The sequence below is a fragment of the Bos indicus x Bos taurus genome, chromosome 25 (genome assembly GCF_003369695.1).
Source record: "Bos indicus x Bos taurus breed Angus x Brahman F1 hybrid chromosome 25, Bos_hybrid_MaternalHap_v2.0, whole genome shotgun sequence".
NCBI lineage: Eukaryota > Metazoa > Chordata > Mammalia > Artiodactyla > Bovidae > Bos > Bos indicus x Bos taurus.
Window position 1 is genome coordinate 32,219,332 of NC_040100.1, and position 20,207 is coordinate 32,239,538.

The window sequence follows — 20,207 nt, forward strand, 5'->3', positions numbered from 1 at the left end:
GCTTATGAACTCTGTCACCCTAGCCATAGTGATTGGCATGTGACCCAGTGAGCTAGACCCATGAGATTCAGTCATAGGACTTCTGCTGAAATTCTTGGGAAACTCTGTCCAGCAGGGTTGCTTGGCAACTGGAAGCTTGGAACTGCTGGGGACCATCTTTGCAATCATAAGAGAAAGGCCTGGCTGAGAAGGAAACAGTGAAAGTGGACAGAAGAGCCAAGAGATGGAGAGAGTGAGCGAGAGTCTCATGACAGCATTGGGACTCCTGGATCCAGCCATGCCTGAAGTCCTTCCCACAGTCATTCCAATCATGTAAAGCCTCTTTGATGTAAGTTTCTATTCCTTGTAACCAAGAGATACTGTAATCTGACAATGCTATACAGCTTATTTGGATCATGATGAGGATTAAATGTGCTATGATATATGAAACATGGGGCTCCTAGGGGGCCCACTAGAGGTCTGCTTTCAGGAATGTTTCTTCCCCTCTCCCTGACGGAACACAGTTCCAACTTAAAATCTACTAAAAGCACTAAACAATTTAGAACAGGTGTGGATGGCTTTCGCTGGTTGTAGAACAATAAACTCACAGAACCCAAATTTTACATCACTCGCCTGTACTCTTGACACCCTGTATTCTTAATTTAAATTCTGAGAAGGCAGGCGAAAAGCGATTGCTTTAAATAAACCATGTGAAATGGGGCAAAAACAATCTCGAGAGACACCCGCTTTGTTTTCTCTGCAAGAGGAAAGAGGCGGGGGCGGTGGGGGGTGGGGGTGGTGATGCAGTGCAGGGAGATGGAAATCTATAAAGACGGCCTCCTCCGTCTGCACGGAATTAAAAAGAAGTTCACAAGTGTGGGGGTCTAGACTTGGCTCTCAAACGACTGCCTTCTCCTGGGGGCACTCCAGCGCTCCCCCCAGACCCCCGCTCCCCAAGTTTGTTTTTCCTGGGCCTGGGCTTAGATGTCGGGCAGGCGGAGTGATCCCGGGACTGCACCCCACCCTGGCGAGCCTGGGGAGGCCTCTGGCGGCTCCGGGTCTGCGTGTTTAGAAAAGCATTCGGGCTGATTGTTTATTCTGGGTCTACTGCCGGCCCGCGGGCGGCAACGCAGGGCCTTCCAGATGCTTCCATCTGGGGTCTTGTAAACAGGCCATACTGCCCGGCCCACCGAGGCCCTCCTCCGCTGGTCCCCACCCCCCAGGCCACCAAAGCAGGTTGCCAAGAAGCCCTTCTGACCAAGGCTCCCTGCTGCTCACAGCTTTCGGGGGGGCCCTCCACCCGCCACCAACAGCTCTGACCCGGCCGGTCGAGGGTCAGGGCCGGCTCGCAGACACGTTGTGTTTTGTTCTGTTTTACTTTGTTCTGTATTGTTTTAATTTGAACTGGCTTTGAAAACTCGGAAGGTTTCACAGGAAAGTCTGGATCCTGGTTTCTCTTTGGGAAAAAAATGGCAATGTCTAGTGATACAGGGTTTGCCTTCCTATCCAGCAAACACGGGCTGCAGCGGAGGAACAGCCAGTCCCTTACGTGGGCCCTTATCTTAATTTTGATTGCCCCAGAAGCAGGCTCTGAGTGCAAAGAGTTTATTAGGGAGGGGATCCCGGGAAGCGCTGGGTGGGGAACAGGGCGGGGGTGGGAAGGAGGTAGCTCAGGATGCTGGCTGTCGGCAGCTGGGGCTCAGTGCCTCTGGGCACATCTGGGAGTCATGCTGCCCGAGGGGCCAGGGAACTGGGGTGTCTCCTGCCAGCGCCTGTCCTTGGAGTATTAGCTCCCTGGCACTGCCAGTTGGACCAAGAAAAAAGCTTAGTTAGAAAGTCACAAATGGGACTTTCCTGTTGATCCAGTGGCTAAGAATCCGCTTGCCAATGCAGGGGACATGGTTTGATCCCTCGTCCGGGGAAGACTCCACATGTGGTGGCACAGCTAAGCCCTCGCGCCTCAACTACCGAAGCCTGCATGCCCTAGAACCCGTGCTCTGCAACAAGAGAAGCCACCACAGTGGGAAGCCAGCACACCACAGCTAGAGGGTAGCCCCCTCGCCACAACTAGAGAAAGCCTGCATGCAGCAATGAACACCCAATGCAACCAAAAATAAATAGATTTAAAAAAAAACACTCAAACACACTAATTCTCCCACTTCAATTGGGTGTCCAGTAATTCAATTTTTTAAAAAATATATATTTATTTGGCTGCCCAGGGTCTTCACTCGTGCGTGCAGGCTTTCTCTAGTTTCAGCAGCCAAAAATAAATGAGTAAGTTTTAAAAAAGAAAGTCCTGGATGGAGAAGCATTGCATGCACTAATGGCAATGCTCTGTAGCATCCTTTAGATGGCCCTGCCCTCCTGCTTGCCATGGGCCCTCTGCTCTCTGTCTCTATCTCCCTGACAGGAGGCTGTCATGCTTGTGTCAACTTAAAAAAGAATACACAAGGTGAGAGTTTCGAGTTAAGTTTTGTTTGGGGACAAAATGAGGACTATAGCCAGGGAGACAGCACCGCAGGTAAGCTCTGAGAAACTGCTCCAAAGAGGTAGGGGGAGAGACCGTATAGATGCGATGCTAGTGAAGGGGGAGTACACGCAGTCAAGCACTTACTTTTGCAGAACAAGGAGCAGTCATCACCGAGAAGGATTTTAGTGCTTTTCCAGGTAGGAGGAGATATAAGAATTGGACTCATAAAATCAGCTGCTGAAAATATCTGTCTGAAGACCTATCCTGCCAAGTTTTTCCCTGAGTCCAGAGTGCCTCATTTCTGCTCTCCACCTTGAACTCCTTTCAGAGGGTGTTGAGAATCAGTAGCTGCCGCAGCTCGTGATTTAATCATTGTAGATGTAGATGGCAAGTGCCAATTTGTAGCTGACACTTGTACTGCTGATGTTTTCTTCTTTTTTCTTTTTATTACACACTACAGAATACTCTGCATGCTACACAATACACTGCATGATCTTCTAGCAGGGATAGAAGAGCATGACTGAATTGTTTTTCATCAATCAGGAAAACGTTTGCTTAATCAATGTTCTCCAAACCCTTTGACTCATAGTCACGGTTTACTTGAGAGACCCACCTGTCTCTTTCCATCAAATACCACTGATATGAGTAATGGGCAACCCTTTTTCCCTCGCCCCCGTTACTGAACCTGTGGATGCCCGAAGTGGCCATTCCCCAGGATGAACAAGCCCATGCCCATGAAGGCGATCCTGGGGAGAACCTCGAACCACATCGCGACACTGTTCCCCGCCTGCCTTTTTTTTTTATTTATTTATTTTCTATTTTTTAAAATGTATTTATTTTTTTAATTGAAGGATAACTGCTTTACAGAATTGTGTTGGTTTCTGCCAAACATCAACATGAATCGGCCGTGGTGGTTTAGTCGCTAAGTTGTGTCCAACTCTTTGCGACCCCGTGGGCTGTAGCCCGCCAGGTTCCTCTGTCCGTGGGATTCTCCAGACAAGAATACTGGAGTGGGTTGCCATTTCCTTCTCCAGGGATCTTCCCGACCCAGGAATTGAACCTCGGTCTCCTGCACTGTAGACAGATTCTTCTACCTACTGAGCTATGAGGGAAGCCACTACCTATGGAATCAGCCACAGGTACATATATGTCCCCTCCCTCTTGAACCTCCCTCCCATCTCCCTCCCCATCCCACCCCTCTAGGTTGTTACAGAGCCCCAGTTTGAGGTTCAAGTCATACAGTGAATTCCCATTGGCTATCTAAATTACATATGGTATTTTAAATTTCTGTGTCACTGTCTCCATACATCCCGCCCTGTCCTTCTTCTTCCCACCCCCCGCCCTGCCCCGCTGTGTCCAGAAGTCTGTTCTCTATGTATGCGTCTCCACTGCTGCCCTGCAAATAATTTCATCAGTACTGTCTTTCTAGATTTCACATATATGTGTTAATATGCCTTATTTGATTTCTCTTTCTGACTTACTTCACTCTGTATAATAGGCTCTAGGTTCATCCACCTCATTAGAATTGACTCAAATGTGTTCCTTTTTATGGCTGAATAATATTCTGTTGTTTATATATGCCTTCCCTGGTAGCTCAGCTGGTAAAGAATCTGCCTGTATGCAGGAGACCCTGGTTCGATTCCTGAGTTGGGAAGATCCCCTGGAGAAGGGCTAGGCTACCCACTCCAGTATTCTTGGGCTTCCCTGGTGGCTCAGACAGTAAAGAATTCACCTGCAATGCAGGAGACCTAGGTTGGGAAGATCCCCTGGAGAAGGGAATGGCTACCCACTCCATTATTCTGGCCTGGACAATTCCATGGACGGAGGAGCCTGGAGTGCATGGAGTCTCAAAGAGTTGGACACAACTGAATAATTTTCACATTCGTATATGTACCACATCTTTATCCATTCATCTATCGATGGACATCTAGGTTGCTTCCATGTTCTAGTTATTGTAAATAGTGCTGCAATGAACATTGGGGTACATGTATCTTTTTCAATTTTGGTTTCCTCTTATATGCCTAGTAGTGGAATTGTTGGGTCATATGGTGGTTTTATTCCTAGATTTTTAAGGAACCTCCATACCATCTTCCATAGTGACTGTATCAATTTACATTCCCGCCAACAGTGCAAGAGGGTTCCGTTTTCTCCACACCCTCTCCAACATTTACTGTTTGTAGACTTTTTGATGATGGCCATTCTGACTGGTGTAAGATGATACTTCACTGTGGTTTTGATTTGCATTTTTCTAATAATGAGCAATGTTGAGCATCTTTTCATGTGTTTGTTAGCCATCTGTATGTCTTTGGAGAAATGTCTGTTTAGGTCTTTTCCCCACTCTTTGATTGGGTTGTTTGTTTTTCTGGTATTGACTTGTATGAGCTGCTTGTGTATTTTGGAAATTAATCCTTTGTCAGTTGCTTCATTTGCTATTATTTTCTCCCATTCTGAGAGTTGTCTTTTCACCTTGTTTTGATTTTCTTATAGACGAGAACTGTCCCTCTGCCTAAATCACCTTCACAAATAGGAGAGTAAAAAGCTAAGAATGCCCCATGTTTATAGTTACAGTCTGCTCACTCCTCCTGTTTCTGTGACTGGCCTGGTCCCTGTTGGGCGCTGTGTTGGCAGCCTCGCACCCACAGAGCAAAGCCCTGTCATTCATGTGGTGAGCAGAGCCCTTGGAGCATTGGCTTTCACCTGGTAACACCTTAGAACTCCTTCCTCTGAGCCCAGGGTGGTGGCCAGCTCTCAGCCCACATCCTCTCACCCATCCTCACAAGTGCCCTGGGGGGCCCCCCAGAAATACCCCATCTCCCGGGAAGCAAAGGCATTACCCATGTTTACTACCAGCAACAAAGTTATCTTGCTGTCAGCCCATCCATGCAACAAAGCCCAGAGGAACCCCTCAAACACACTGATTCTCCCATTTCAATTGAGTGTCCTGCAATTCAATTCTTTTTTTTTTTTTTTCATATTTATTTATTTGCCTGCACAGTGTCTTCGTTGGGGCACACAGGCTTTCTCTGGTTTCAGCGATCGGGGCTACTCTCTAGCTGCTGGCACAGGCTTCTCTTTGTGCTGGCTTCTCTGGTTGTGGAGCATGGGCTGTAGGTGCGTGGGCTTCAGTACTGCAGGGTGCAGGCTCAGTAGTTCTGGCGCACAGGCTTAGTTGCCCCAGCAGCCTATGAGATCTTCCTGGACCAGGGATCCAACCTCCGTCCCCTGTGGCAGGTGGATCCTTAACCACCAGGAAGTCCCAGCAATTCAGTTCTGACTCTAACTTGTGCCACTTATTAGACTCCACAACTAGAATTAGACCCCACAGGTTAAGGGCTCAGCCTCACAAGACAGTCCCCGCTTCAGACCCCAGCCATAAATGGGGTCCCCAGGTTACCTGCACTTCTGTCCCACCACCTAGAGATCTGAGGGTTCTCACAATGCCCCCCATTCAGTTTGATCATTTGCTGGAAGGGCTCGCAGAACTCAGGAAAGAGCTGTCCTTACTATTACGTATCACCGTTTATCATAAGGAGGCAGGTGAACCGCCAGATGAAGATGATGTGAGACACAGGGTCTGAAGGGTCCTGAGCACAGGGACCTCTGACCCCTTGCAGCTGGGGGTGTGCCACCCTCCCGGCACATGGATGAGTTTACCAAGCCAGAAGCCCCCAGAACCCCATTATTTAGGGTATTTTTAAAATTGAGGTTTGAGTACACAGGCACAAGTGATTAGATTGTCAGTCGCTGGTGACTGAACTCAATCTTCAGCGTTTTTTCCCCAGTAGATGGGACTGAAAGTTCCCATTCTCTAGGCACTTGGCTGTTTTTTCTGGCTACCAGCTCCCCTCCTGAAGCTTTTTAGCCCCAGTCCCTGGAGTTCCCATTAACAAACAAAAGACGCTCTTATCACTCAGGAAATTCCAAGGATTTTAGGGGCTCTGTGCCAGGAATGGGGCAAAGACCAAATAGATATATTTGGTATCTATAAAAATATATATATGTACATATATTTTGTTATAACACACACACACACACACACACACACACACACACACACACCTCTACTTTTCGACTGAGTTGCTGCCCAGGCCATTCCGACGGCAGGGCAGAATGGGGATCCCAGAGTTGCTTCTCTTTCTGGGATCCCTGTTCCTTCCTTCTCCCAGCATCTATGTTTATTGAGCATCCACTTTGTGCCAGGGCTGAGCTGCCCAGGTGGGGGTAGGGGTGGGGGTGGGCCTGGCCCCAACTGGTACCACTCTATGAGGTCCTGGAAGCCAAGCATCCACTGGCATAAAGTAGCCACTGAAGTCCCTGCTGTATCTAGACTAGGGAACTCCATAGAGACTAATGGCCCAGTCAGTGGTGGCCAAGGGCTGGGGAGAGAGGGGAGTGACTGCTAATTGGTTGTTGACTAAAACTAAAACAGCCGGTTTCTGGGTTTTATTTTTAACCAGCAAATGGGGTTATTGAGGAATATCAGAGAATTGCAATTCAGGACAAGCATGTTACAGCGTGTAACCTATAACCAAAACTATAACTAAGTCCGGAGACACAAAGACAGGACCATTCTTTATAGGAAAGGAGAGTTGGGCGGGGCTATGATAAACAAAGAGCTCATTGGAGGAAGCTGGGAGTTCCTCCAAAGTGTAGTGGCTTTTCATTGGCTGAGTTGTTGCAGCCTCTCATTGGCTGGGCAGTTGCCGGGCAAGGAGGAAATCTTCCTTCTTCCTCCTGAAGTAGTAAAGTAACAACTTTCTTTCTGTTGGAGATGCAAGGTACATCTCTTCCTGTTTGGAGTCTGCGGATAGCAACGTGTGAGAGGGTGTGAGAGCTCCCCCTTCTTGCCATCCTGAATCCAACATAAAAGAGGTTTCGTCTATTCATCAGGGTACTTGGGGTGATAGAAATGTTCCAGAACCAGGTAGTGGTGATGGTCACACAACATGGTGAATGCACTAAAAGCCAGTGAATTTTTTAATTTAAAATGGTTGATTTTATGATACATGAATTTTACTGCAATTTAAAACAATAAAATGAATGAACTTAATATGAATAATGTATATTTTAACCCAGTCTATCCAAAATGTTATTTTATTTATTTATTTATTAGAAAGATTTGTTTTATATATTTATTTTGACTGCACTAGGCTTTCGTTGCTATGCACAGGCTCTCTCTAGCTGTGGGGAGCAGGAGCTATTCATTACGGTGGCTTCTCTTGTTGCAGCGCGTGGGCTCAGTGTTTGTGGCCCTCAGGCTTAGTTGCTTCCACAGCATGTGGAATCTTCCCGGACCAGGAATCGAACCTGTGTCCCCTGCATTGGTAGATGGATTCTTAACTACTAGACCACCAGGGAAGCCCCCTAAAATGTTATTATTAGAACATGCAATCGATATAAGAAGTTATGAATGAGATATTTTATATTCCTTTTTCCATGTAAAGTCTTGGGATTCTGGCATGTGTTGGGCAATGCACTACGGCTCCATTTGGACTGGCCACATTTCAAGTTTTAGCAGCCAAGTGGGGTTGGCTACTCCCTCGTCAGACAGTGAGGCTCTAGAAGGAAGCAAGGCTTCAGAGGAGCCACCAGAAAGTAAACTTTTCACTGCAAAGCCCCTCCATTTGAGTGTGTGATTTGCTCATGGAGCCTCTGGAGTCTTGTCTGCTCTGGTCAGTCCTCCCTACCAGAGATGGGGAGAGTGGAGGGGGGCTGAATGGAGCCCCTTCTCCCAAAGAGATCTCTGCCCAGATGTGAATGGGATCTTTGCAGATGTAATTAAGACCCTTGAGGGAATTCCCTGGGTGTCCAGTGGTAAAGGACTTGGTGCTTTCACTGCCGTGGCCTGGGTTCAATCTCTGATCTGGAAACTGAGATCCTGCAAGCTGCGTGCTTGCAGAAAAAGAAAAGAAAAATCATTAAAAAAAAGACTCTCAAGAGCATCCTGGATTATACAGGTGGGGGCCCCAAATCCAATGACAAGCGTTCTTATAAGATGAAGAGAGGATGCAGATACAAAGATGATGGAGGCAGAGATTAGAGCGATGCAGCCACAAGCCAAGAACACTCAAGGACTGCCAGGTAAGGAGGAAAAAGTTTTTCTCAACCCTCTTAGGGTCCCTGGCTGGGTGTGGAAGTTGAACTGACAAAGATGAACAGGAGAGAAGGAAACACGTTTGACTGAATTTTTGCTTGTATAGAGGAGTCTTTACAAGAGTATACATACCAGAAGTGATCAAAACAGGAAGATTTTGTACCTTTGAGACAAAGAAACAAGTAAATTTGTGAAGAACGGGGAAGACAAAGGGGTTGGGGTTTGGTTTTGGGGTGGGAAGTGGAGAAATAACTAGGAAAAAGGTGAAATGAACAAACCTTTTTCAGATTTCGCGACTCCCAGTTCCCTGCCCTGGTGATAAGAAAGTCCCCCTTCCTCCTGGTACAGGGAGGCCACCTCTCCCATGGGAATTTTATTCTCCTGTTTCAGGGAAGAAGGACAAGGTCAGGGCAATCTTTCTGCTTCTGCTTGAGGTATTCAGCATGCTGGGGTACAGTATTCTGGGCTACAGTGTCCTGAGCTTCATCAATTGGAAGCCCCCAGAAGCTGGGAGAGGGGCAGGAAGAAGGTTCTCCCCCCGCCGAGCCTCTAGAAGGGGCCAACCCTGCCAGCACTTTGATTTCAGACTTCTGGGCTCCAAGACTGAGAGAGAATAAATAAATGTCCGATTTTTAAAATTATATTTATTTATTTTTGGCTTCACTGGGTCTTCGTTGCTGCGTGTGGGCTTTCCCTAGTTGCAGCAAGCAGGGGCTACCCTGGAGAGGCGGTGTGTGGGCCTCTCACTGCGGCGGCTTCTCTTGCTGGGGAGCATGGTTCCTAGAGCGAGTGGGCTTCAGTCTTGGTGGCACGTGGGCTTATTGCCCTGAGGCACGTTGGATCCTCCTGGGCCAGGGATCGAACTTGTGTCCCCTGCATCGCAAGGTGGATTCTTAACCACTGGACCACCAGGGAAGCCCCAATTATTTTTTTCAAGGCCACTCAGTTTGTGCTAACTGCTATGGCCACCCCAGTGAGGGAAAAAAGAGAGAGACAACTGTGTTCACATTCCAAGCAGCATCCCTCCTGCTCCTTCCTAGGGGCAGTTCGAGCCTGGGCTTCAAATCCTGGGATCTGGGTTCAAATCCTGAACCTTGGAACCCAGGACATCTTCCTGAACCTTCATAAGCCTCAACCACCCCATCTGTACAATGGGGATAAAGGTGCCCCCTGTTTTCTAGGGGTGTCATGGGAATGAGTGAGACGTGCAGGTAAATGCAGACCCAGGGCCTGGCAGAGAGCGAAGGGACCCCCCAGAGCAGCGATGTTCATCACTGCCATTGCTTCCATCTTGTTGTTCAGTCGCTCAGTCGTGTCCAACTCTTTGCAACCCCTTGGGCTGCAGCACGCCAGGCTTCCCTGTCCTTCACCATCTCCCAGAGTTTGCTCAGACTCATGTCCATTGAGTTGATGATGCCAAACCAACCGTTTCATCTGTCGTCCCCTTCTCCTCCTGCCGTCAATCTTTCCTAGCGTTAGAGATGAAGAAACTGAGGTTTAGCAAGTGAAGTGGCTTTGCCCAGTCATCGGGCACCAGGAGTCAGGGAAAGGCTGGTTGTCTTGAATCTGAATCCTGCTTTCTCGAACGCTCTCTCTGTTCAGCCGTTCCTCTGGCTCCCCATTCCCCACCCCATGCTCCGGTTCCACCAGCCAGAGCTGCCTAGGGTTACCTGTCTGCTCAGTCTGTCCGTGTGCCACACCTTCCATCTCACTGTTTCTGTAAGACAGTGTCCTTCCTGCTCCTCCCTGCATCGAACTCTGGCTTCAACCAGTGCCGCTTCCTCCAGGAAGCCTTCCCTGACTGCCTGCTCCCTATGGGGGCTCTCCCAGGAGTCCATCCATGCTGAATCAGCAGGGTCCCTGCCCTCCAGGAGTTGGTAGTTGGAGGGGAGAATGTTACTCCACCTTTGCAATGCATGCATGCGTAATTAGTCATGTCCGACTCTTTGTGACCGCGCAAATCTAAATAGGCAGGACAATACGGTCTGACCCCTCGAACCAAACTGTGACCAAATTACCCAGAAGAAAGCAGCCCTGGGGACCTGCATCTGGCTGCATTAGGAGAGTCCCTGGTGACAGAGCAGCTCTGGCCTCTGCCCTTGTGAGCACCTTTCCTCTTTCCACCCCGCAAGAATCAGAAACGGAATCAAAAACAAGAGTCAAGAATTCGTTTGGGGATTTCCCTGGTGATCCAGTGGCTAAGACTCTGCACTCCCAATGCGGAGGGCCTGGGTTCAATCCCTGGTCAGGGAACTAGATCCCACATACTGCAACTAAGACCCGATACAACCAAATAAATACATAAATAAATAAAAATATTAAAAATAAAAAAAGAGAACTCATTTGGTTGGCCCTCTTGTGGGAAGAAGGCATCTCTGCCCTAGTTATGCCACCACACAGGGCAGCTTTTGCAACGACCAAGTGCCTCTGTGCCTCTCCAGGGAACAGGATTCTGGGATGAAGGAGAAGGACTCTCGAAAGTCTCTGGAAGCCACAGGGAGCCTCCCAAATGGTGTCCGATGACCTCTGGGCTAGGAAGGTGGAAGTGAAAATGTTACTCGCTCAGTTGTGTCTGACTCTTTGCGACCCCATGGACTGTAGCCCACCAGGCTCCTCTGTTCATGGGATTTCCCAGTCAAGAATACTGGAGTGGGTTGCCAGTTCCTTCTCCAGGGAATAATCCTTAAGGATCAAACCTACGTCTACTGCTTTGGCAGGCAGATTCTTTACCGCTGAACCACCAGGGAATCCACAGGGGATCCGTGGTCCAAAGGCAGTTCTCAAGAGAGGTCTTGATTGACACTGGTTCTCAAAGGAAAGACATCGGAGCTTTTCTGTTCCTCTTTTAATCCTCCTTTTCTGTGGTAGGCACGTTGCTGTGCTGTGCTTAGGTGCTCATTCGTGTCTGATTCTTTGTGACCCCATGGACTGTGTAGCTTGCCAGGTTCCTCTGTCCATGGGGATTCTCCAGGCAAGAATACTGGAGTGCGTTGCCATGTCCTCCTCCAGGGAATCTTCCCAACCCAGGGATCAAATCCAGGTCTCCCGCATTGCAGGTGGATTCTTTTCCATCTGAGCCACCAGGGAGGGTGGAACTGCTCCCAAACAGGGCTGACTCATACCTGGGGCACTTTAGCTCCTCCTCACCTCCCCACCCTTCCCAGGGGCTCAGACAGACAAAGGAGTGGGGAGCATGGGTGGAGAAGTTGGTCGCCAGTTCTGAGCTGGAGGGGGAAATGGGAAGCTGGTGAGACCCTTCCTGTTACTTGCTAGGGCTCTTCTGGGTTCCTGATCCAGGTCTGTCCTGCCTGGGCCTTGGGTAACTTTCTGTGCAGGTTTCCTGTGCCCATGAGAGTCCTGCCAGCTGGGTTGGTGCCACCACGCACTGGTCACGTGTAGTCAGTTCTGACCACAGGTGGCCCCACAAGAGGTTAGCCAGCTCTTCCCATAGAAACCTCCTGGGGGTTGCCTATGGCCCTACCTCCCTCGTTCTCTACCTGCCTTCCGGAAAACCCAAGGGGACGGCTAGGGAGGAGCCTCCCCATTGACCTGAGCACTGCCCCCTGCTAGGCTGACCCCTGGGCAACCCCAGCTCCAGTGAATGAGAGGACACCAGGGTCCAAGGCCACCCAGTGCCCAGAGTCACCGCGTCTGACTTACCGCGCTGGCCTTGTGCAAGATACACTCTTCCAGTTTCGGCTGTGTGGGCAGTGCTCTGAGATCCTCAGGCTCCAACGCTGGGTTTCCATCCTCCCCACAGACATGTGGCTGTGCTGGGCACCCACCTGCAGAGAAACCTCTTACCCAGGCCAGGTGGCGATTTCAGAGCTCCCAGGAGAGGAAGCGGCCTTTGCGATGACACCAACATGTGTGTGTGTGTGCGCGTGCGCACACGTGTGTAGGAGCAGGGGGAGTGCTCTCTTACTTCCCATCCTGCTCAGCAGACAAAAGGCCTGGGGGAAGTTTGCTCCTGATTGGCTGCTGGTTTAATAGCTATTTCCAGGCAATGGTGGGTGGCAAAGAGCTTTTACAGACACGCCCTCTGAGGGCAGGATTGCTAGAGTTAGCAAAGAAAAATAGAGATGCCTAGTTAAATTTGACTGACGGAGAACTAACAGGTGATTTCTTTAGCGTAGGTATATCCCATGCAATGTTTGGGGCATACTTATGCTAAAAAGATTTCATTGTTTGTTTCTTTGTTTGATCTTAGCCCTGGGGATATTATGTATTCATTGTTTATCTGACCTTCAAATTTAACTGGGTATCCTCTATTTTTCTCTGGCAATCATATCTGGGAGGTAGGAGAGCCCACATATTTGGGAGCTCTTACTCCCTTGACTTCTCCTTCCTCCCCGACCCTGTTAGATTTAATTATCTGTATGGGGAGTGTCTAAGTATTTCGATCAGGACTGCCATTGTAATGAGGTCTTGCTGTTTCCCCCGCATACAAACTGGCCACTGATTCCCATCCCCCCAGCTCCATCCAAGAATAAGGCCCTGGTCACCTGAGCCAGGTGGTTCTCCTTCTGGCACATAATGGGTGACCCCGAATGGGTATACACACAGCATGACTCTCTGTTTGAGGAAAGGCGCCTCAGCAGTTGTGCAGTGCACAGCTTGCACGACTGTCTGCAGCAACTCTGTTCCCACTTCTAGATTTTGACCACCAGCAATTTTCTTTTTCTCATTTACTTCTCAAACTGGGTGGCCCAAAGACATCATCCCTTTCCCCCCAACTGCCTCTATCCAAAGAAAACTCAAACCATCCAAGAAGGCAGTGCAGCAATGTTGAAAAACGGTTGAGCGCCCAGGCTGTGCACAGAAGGGCTTTTGATTCTTGGGACCGACCTAGCATCTGCTGAAGGGGCACTCCCTTCCCGCTGCCCAATGTGCAAGCGGGGCACAAGGCACTGGATTAAAGGTTTCCTGCCTGCCTGCCCGCCTACCACATCCTTTCCCGCTCCTAGCCCTGGCCACCCTGCCCCCCCAGACCTAGGCATAATTTTAGAAATGTAATAGATGCTGCTGTGCACCTTCTTGGCTGGAGCCTGTGGGGGCAGGTCCGAAAAGAGTACAGACTTTTTTCCCCAGGCCATGTTGATAGAGATCCTCTGTTTTCCCCTAGGGACAGGTTTCTGAGGAGCCACTGTACAGGGATAAGCCCCCCACACACATTTGCTTCTTTGGGGAGTCCCCTCACCCCATCCCATCCCATTATTTTGCAGGGTCAGTGCCAGCTTCTCTTTGACTTTCCTGAGATCCTCAAAGCCCCCAGCAGCAGTGGGGACTACAGGGAGTGGAGCGCAGGTTCGAGGGCCCCAGGTGATGGGGGCCATGAGGACCTCTTTGCAGACCACTTTGGTCTCCTGGAGCTATAAGTGATACACTGGGCCCTTTGGGTCTAGGGAAAGAAGGCCGGCCCGATTTTAGGACTGGGGGCCAGGACAACAGTGAGCACTTCTGTTTTTTCCAGGGCAGGAAAGCCTACATGATTTTGATTCCAAGAATTGTCCCATTCCTGGAATGGATGCTCTCGAGGTTTCTGAAGTATGAAGGAGAAGTGGGTTGCACGGGAGACACATCCAGAGTCTAATGTCCAGTGACTAACGTTTATAGTGCTCTCAAATGGCCGGGTCTGGGCTGCATGCTTTAGCTCCTTCAACTTCCCTTGAACCCTTGCAGATGGCGGCGGGGGACTGTGGATGTACCCATTTAACAGATAAGGAAACTGAGGCTCTGGGAGGTGAAGTGATTTGTCCATGGTCATGCAGATGTACCCATTTAACAGATAAGGAAACTGAGGCTCTGGGAGGTGAAGTGATTTGTCCATGGTCATGCAGCCAGGCAGTAGCACAGCCAACACTCCTAAAGCCTGAGTCCTCTGCCTTGGGAGTATCCCCCGCCTCGGTCTTTATTTTATTTTCTAACAGTTTTATTGAGATATCATTCACATACCAAACAATTCACCCATGTATTTATTTATTTGGCTGCACTGGGTCTTCATTGCTGTGTGCGGGCTTTCTCTAGTTGCGGTGAGTGGGGGCTGCTCCTCGTTGCAGAGCACAGTCTCTAAGCACACAGGCTTCAGTAGTCGTGGCTCAGGGACTGTAGAGCGCAGTAGTGTGGCACACGGGCTTAGGTGCCCTGTGGCACGTGGGATCTTCCCAGACCAGGGATCGAACCTTTGTCCCCTGCATTAGGAGGCGGATTCTTAACCACTGGACCACCAGGGAAGTCCCGATTCACCCCCTGAAAGCGTACAGTTCAATGACTTTTAGTACACAGAGAGTTGTGCAACCATCACAGTTTTAGAACATTTTCATCATCTGGGGAGGAAACCCTGCCCCCTTTAGCTACTACCTCCCACTTCCCCCACCCCCTACCCCCTACCCCTGAGCAACCACAATCTACTTTATGTCTCTGGCTTTGCTTATTCTGGACTGTGAAGAAGGCTGAGCGCCGAAGAATTGATGCTTTTGAACTGTGGTGTTGGAGAAGACTCTTGAGAGTCCCTTGGACTGCAAGGAGATCCAACCAGTCCATTCTGAAGGAGATCAGCCCTGGGATTTCTTTGGAAGGAGTGATGCTAAAGCTGAAACTACAGTACTTTGGCCACCTCATGCGAAGAGTTGACTCATTGGAAGAGACTCTGATGCTGGGAGGGATTGGGGGCAAGAGGAGAAGGGGACGACAGAGGATGGGATGGCTGGATGGCATCACTGACTCGATGGACGTGAGTCTGGGTGAACTCCGGGAGTTGGTGATGGACAGGGAGGCCTGGCCTGCTGCGATTCATGGGGTCGCAAAGAGTCGGACACGACTGAACGACTGATCCGATCTGATCTGATCTTGCTTATTCTGGACATTTCACATCAACAGAATCATACATTATGTGACCTTTCGTGTTTGGCTATTTTCACTGGCCATGATGTTTTCAAGACTCATTCATGTCATAGCATGAAGCAGCCTTCATTCCTATTAGGGCTGAATGATATTCCATTTGTGTGGGTAGACTGTGTTTCTCCCTTCGTTTGCGGATGGCCATGTGGGCTGTTTCCACCTTTGGGTTATTGTGAACAGTGCTGTTACAAACATGCACATACGCGTTTCGGTTCTCTCGTGAGTCCCCCAGTCTTAAGTAAGCTGTTCAGATGCCCACCTGTGGGCATTTTCATGCTCAGATCCCCCCACCTGGGACCCCAGCTGCCTAGTCCAGCCTGAGTGTGGAACCCAGCTTGCGTCCGCTGTCTTTGCAGTGGCCACTCCCTGCCCCTCCCTGTGCTGTCGCCCGTGTGCTGGGTGGCCTTGGTCCACGTGCTCAGCCTCTCTGGACCCCAGTGCCTTCATCTGTAAAGTGGGTCTAATTATGGCTCTATGGGGCTGCCATGAGGCTTGAGATGGTAAGAGCTCTAGGGGCAGAAAGCTTGCAGACAGGTGGTGGGGTGGGCGTTTGTTCATCCCTTATGCCAACTCTTCTCACCCTGCCAGCTGCCACTTTTTAAGTAAAAGTAGCTGCCATCCTACTTTTAAGGAGTGCAAGCTAGAGCAGAAGTTCTTAACTGGGTAAGTTTGTCCCCTGGGGACATCTTACAATGAACACCTTTGGTTTTCAGAATGTTGAGGGGCTGGGGGGTTGCTGTCTGATGGGGAGAGGCCAGAGATACTGCTAAACACCCTACAGGGCACAGGACGGCCCCCCATGACAGTGAATGAGCCAGCTCCAAATATTAATGTCGCCAAGGTTGAGAAACCCTGATCTCATGATAGTATTGTTACTCATTCATTTTTCATGTATGTATGTATTTACCTGTAACCTCGCCTCTTGCCAAAATGAATAAGAAGTAACTAACACGGATATCAACAGAGCAATGAAATTTTTTTCTAATGTGCAAACTTAAAAAAAAAAAAAAGGAGGGAAGGAAAATTAAAAAAAAAACACTCATGTTGAAGTAACCTTCCAGAGCTGGGATGTACATTTGGTCTGAGTTTCCTAGCAGCCAAAGCAAAGAGGGGAAATAGGATCAATTGCAAGATTGATCACTGTTTGAAAGGTGAAAACAAATTAAGAGTTCAGAGGAGGTCTGGCTGAAAACAAGAGTTAAAGAGGAGTCTGGCTTTCTTGGGCCTGAAGAACCCAGGGCTTTTCTCTTTATCTAGGGGACACAGCAGCATGCTGGGGCTGACAGCACTGTCCTCAATAACAGCCCCAAGGGGAACTCAATTGTTGTTGTTTATCCGCTAAGTCATCGATCCCATGAACTGTGGCCCACCAGGTTCCTCCAGCCATGGGATTTCCCAGGCAAGAGTATTGGAGTGGGTAGCCATTTTTTTCTCCAGGGCATCTTCCCGACCCCAAGGATCAAACCCAATCTCCTGCATTGGCAGGCAGATTCTTTATCACTGAGCCACCTGGGAAGCCCCTAGGGAACACAATAGTGACTGTCATATTCTCCAAAGCAGGCGGTGATGTAAAGCTGAGGCCAGTTGGGCAAAGGCAGCCTTTCCTGGAGTGCCTGTCCTGAGGGTGGTGGTTTACTTTTCCAAATCGAAGGCAGAAACCAGGGCCAATGCTTTAGGCAGTTACAGGGATGGCAACAGGGGCTCTGGAGCCAGACTGCCTGGGCTCTGGAGTGACTCCCAAGTAGCTGTGTGACTTATGGCCGTTCTCTAAACCTCTCTGAGCTCACTTTCCTCATGCATAAAATGGGGCCCAAATGTACTCACCTTACAGAGCTGTTGGGAGAATGAAGTGAGATAGTATATAACGAAGGCTGACCCCAGGCCTGAAGTAAACAGTTCAACTATTATTTCTGTGCCCTGGATGGTACTGGGTAAATATTTTGAAACACCTGCTTTTTTTTTTTTTAATAAGTAATGAAAGATTCAGCCTTGGGAGTGGAAATTATGTGTTTGGGCTTCAGTCCTGCTCTGGAAGGCAGTGAAAGGGTGAAAGGTCTTGGCTAGGGAAATCCTACAGCTAGATACAATCAGGTCCGATCCCACTGTTTTTCTGCTTAAAATTTCTGACTCCTCATCACTTAAGAGTGGCCTTCAGAGGCTTGGTCCCAGAGCCTGGGGGCCCATCCCTGACTTACCACCAATCTCTTTTCTACAAATGACCTCCATCCTACTTCCTAGTAATTCTGAACCCCAGGTGATTGTCAGCCTGCCAGGCCTTTGCCCGTGCAATGCCCTCCACCTGGAATGCTCTCCCTCCCTGTCTGCCTCACTCATATCCTAAGATTTGACTTGATCATCAGCCCCTTTAAGAGGCCTTTGTTGGATTTCCTACCCCCCAGGGAGCAGTAATTTCTTCTTGTATTCTCCTCCCTCCTCAGCCACTCCACAGGGTCAGCATTCAGAACACAGATGCCTTCACTCACTCATTCACTCGTGACTCAGTTACTCATTCATAAATTTGCTCACTCATTCACTGATTCAATCATTCATTCATTAACTCATCAGTAACTCATTGATTGATTGCTTCATTAATTGTTTCATTCATTCAGTCATAAATCAACCATTGAAAGCTTACTGTTGACCAACCCCTTTTCTGGCCACTGGGGTTAAAGCAGTGAACAAATCGGACGAAAAGTCCTACCCTTGGGTCTTTGTGACTCCAACCCTTAATAAACCGTCCCAATATAGAGTTCTCAGACTCTGTGGTCTGCCTCCTCCGATCCCGGGATTCGATCCTTGGGTAAGGAAAATCCCCTGAAAGAGGAAATGGCAACACACTCCAGTATTCTTGCCTGGGAAATCCCATGGGCATGGAAGCCTGGAGGGTTACAGTCCATGAGGTCGTAATGTCAGACAGGACTTGGCAACTGAGCATGCGTGCACTGTGTAGCACATGGAACTATACTCAGTATCTTATAATAACCTGTAATGGTAAAGAATCTGAAAAAGAATACCAGTTCAGTTCATTCCACTCAGTCATGTCTGACTCTGCAACCCCATGGACTGCAGCACGCCAGGCTTCCCTGAGCTTGGCTCTGGGAGTTGGCTCCATCACCAACTCCTGGAGTTAGCTCAAACTCATGTCCGTCGAGTCGGTGATGCCATCCAACTGTCTCATCTTTTGTCATCCCCTTTTCCTCCTGCCTTCAATCTTAATATAAAATATATGAAAAAGAATAAATATAAGTATAAATATAATTATATAACTGAATCAGTTTGCTGGAACTTGAAACATTGTAAATCAACTATACTTCAATTAAAAAAAAATAATACCACCAAGTTCAGAATAAACTGCATCAATACCAAAGGGAAAAAAAAAGAACTCTGCCACTAGCTTCATTAGCCTTAGTCTCACCTCCTCCAGGAAGCCCTCCCTGACCACCCTACCCAGATGCACCTGGAGCTTCTACATCCTTTCCATATGCCCTTTTTCCATTGACTGTTATAAAAGTATTTGGAAGGTCTGTCTTCCCACTGGACTTAAACTTGATCTTGGGCATTATTTGTTCTCCTGGGCCTGCCACAATGGCTGGCAGCTAGCAATGATCAACATATATTTATTGAATGACCAAACAGGGTTGGGGCAACCTGAGATGACTTGGCTCCTCCCTCTGGGGCCCAAAGGAGGTCCTCCTGAAGGAGGGAAAGTAGGTTAGGAGTCCCTCTGCAGGGCACCGATGGTGTGAGTGTGGAGAGGGGATTAACTCTTGGCCCAGGAAACTGTGCCAAGTGCCCATCTGTCTTCACGCTGCCAGGGGGACAGTTGGGTGTGTGTGAGGCCAACCTTGCCCAGCAATTTCCTTGCCTGCAGATTGAGGGCTGTTGTCAGGCAAAGTGTAGCACCCGGCGCAGTTTGCTAGTGCCCCATGCCAGCTTCACTGGTTTATCCTGCTGTGTGGCCTCAGACAAGTCACTTGACCTCTCTGTGCCTCGTTTTTGTCCTTTGTAAAACGGGACAACAAAAGACATCACCTCTTGGCGTGGCCAACAGGGTTAGCAGGATGAGAACATCCATGGGGCCCAGCTTGAGAAGTACTCTACCAATGTGTGTTGTTGTTTGGATTATTTTTTCCCCATATCTGGCCACCCAGCAGGTGTTTACTCAGCACCTACTATGTGCCAGATGAGCTGAGTGCCAACTGCTGGAGACTGTGAACAGGATCCTGTTTCGAACAAATCAGATTCCTTTAAAAACATTTATGAGACTGTCAGGGAAATATAAACCCAGACTGGATGACATGGAATGAAATTCAAAAAGTTCATTTTGCAAGAGGCACATTGTAGTTTTCTGGTTATCCTTTTCAAAAGAGTCCTCATCTTTTAGACACTCAACCTGGGGTGTTTACAGATGACATATGATGTCAGGGATTTGCTTTGAAACAATCCAGTCTGTAAAACTAAAATTATTCATTTTAAATGTGTGTGTGTGTGTGTTTTATGGACTGTATCACGTGGCTTGCGGGATCTTAGTTCCCCAACCAGGGATCAAGCCTGGACCCTTGGCAGTGAAAATGCAGAGTCCTAACCACTGGACGGTCAGGTAATTCCCTGAAATTATTCTTTTTTGAAAGCTTATTTTTTAAACAAAATCCAGTGGCAGAGGGAGGTCATTGCTGTGGGGTTACGTAGACAGTATCAGATGGACTGCAAGTTGATGATGAGGAAGGTGTTTGTAATGGTCCATAATGAGTTTCACAAAACGGC

At 48.7% G+C, this 20,207-nt stretch overlaps 2 long non-coding RNA genes and 1 pseudogene across 3 annotated transcripts in view; 1 reads left to right on the forward strand and 2 right to left on the reverse strand.

Annotated features, from left to right (window-relative positions):
- LOC113883726 overlaps positions 1 to 695 on the forward strand; it is a 55,644-nt gene extending 54,949 nt beyond the window's left edge. Inside the window, exon 6 of one of the 2 annotated variants that reach the window (XR_003508721.1) lies at positions 113 to 695. This is a non-coding gene — a long non-coding RNA (uncharacterized LOC113883726). The remainder of the gene's footprint in view (positions 1 to 112) is intronic. The other variant, XR_003508720.1, reaches the window with a different exon arrangement.
- A 2,309-nt stretch (positions 696 to 3,004) lies between these two features.
- On the reverse strand, positions 3,005 to 3,218 carry LOC113883903 (annotated as a pseudogene).
- A 5,974-nt stretch (positions 3,219 to 9,192) lies between these two features.
- Positions 9,193 to 12,451, reverse strand: LOC113883831. Its single transcript, XR_003508748.1, has 3 exons — positions 12,204 to 12,451; positions 9,970 to 10,012; positions 9,193 to 9,416 (listed from the first exon to the last, which is right to left on the reverse strand). It is a non-coding gene; the product is annotated as an uncharacterized LOC113883831 (long non-coding RNA).
- Between the last annotated feature and the right edge of the window lie 7,756 nt (positions 12,452 to 20,207).